The sequence below is a fragment of the Anneissia japonica genome, unplaced genomic scaffold (genome assembly GCF_011630105.1).
Source record: "Anneissia japonica isolate Jap-2015-1 unplaced genomic scaffold, ASM1163010v1 scaffold6788_len1366326_cov149, whole genome shotgun sequence".
NCBI classification, from domain to species: Eukaryota; Metazoa; Echinodermata; class Crinoidea; order Comatulida; family Comatulidae; genus Anneissia; species Anneissia japonica.
The window spans coordinates 430,493-431,916 of NW_022692324.1; positions in this window are offsets into that span (position 1 = coordinate 430,493).

Consider the following 1,424-nt stretch of genomic DNA (forward strand, 5'->3'; position numbering starts at 1 on the left):
TGTTTTACTATGAGATACTCAATAGCTGTCTCTTATACACATCTAGATGTGTATAAGAGACAGATACGACATAGGGCTTATCTTATTTATAATATAGGCCACACACGTATGTTTGAAACTAAATATAAGCATTTTCGCCATGGTTTTATTTATTACAAACGTATACCTTCAATAATAATAATAATAATAATAATAATAATAATAATAATAATAATAATAATAATAATAATAATAATAATAATAATAATAATAATAAGCGCAACTTAAGAAATGCGAAAACATTTTTGTGTTTTTAATTCTAATTTCGTCGAAATTGAGCAAAACTCCCTAAAATGTGCAATTTTTAGAGGAAATTGGCCTACCCCAACAAAAAAACCAAATTTCAGGCACTTTCAGGGGTGATAAGGGCATCTTCAATGGGGAAAGATTTTCCATAGATGGAAATTTTCCCTTTGTCCAACGGTAGTTACGCCACTGCGGAGAATATCTAGCGGCTTAGATGAAATGCAATATGGACACTTTTTGAAGTGGAGAAGGGGTTGCCGGGTATTGTGATATCTGTTCATTATATCTTCCTTTTTTATTTTTGTCTTTATTTTTCTCTTCTCTTTTTATTTTCCCTTTTCTCTTTTCCCTCCCTCTCCCCTCTTTCTTTTCTCTTCTTACCCAACCCGGTACTACGGCTTGGTCAGCCCGGTAAAATCCGTCAGGGAGGAAATCTGCCCCGCCTGCCCCCCCCCCCCCCCCCCCCCCCCCCCCCCCCCTCGCCTGTTACGCCACTGCCATCTGCTCTATTTTTGAGGAGTATTTTCTTTTGTTGTCCCTTGATTAAATACCAAGATAGGTAGAAAATTAAATAATAGCCTTCATTCAGAGAAAACTATTGAACCCGAAGCAGGAGTAACCCAATTTCATAAGATACCCCATCAGGGAGAAAATAAATTAGTTATTTTTTAATATTATTCATTCTGATAGTAATCAATAGTAAAAACATTGAAGATTAAAAACACAATGTGGTCTCTAAATGCGATTACTAAAATTATAGAATAAAATATAATAATAGGCCTTCATGAGTTTTTTGAATGTGTACATGGATTGTGCATTTTAAAGGGATCCAGTCAAGTCGCCCCCTTGTAAAGTCGCATCTTACAAAGTCGCCCCTTTGTCAAGTCGCCCCCTAACTAAGTCGCCCCCAGCAAATTCGCCCACTAGCAAAGTCGCCCCCTTGACTAATATAATAATAATAATAATAATAATAATAATAATAATAATAATAATAATAATAATAATAATAATAATAATAGTGTAGTTTTATATAGCGCAGATATCCATCTAATGTAAGATGCTCAGGGCGCTTGAAATGTGGACTAGGAACTCGACCAATGACTTTCTTCACCCCTAAGGGTTTCTTCTTATACACATCT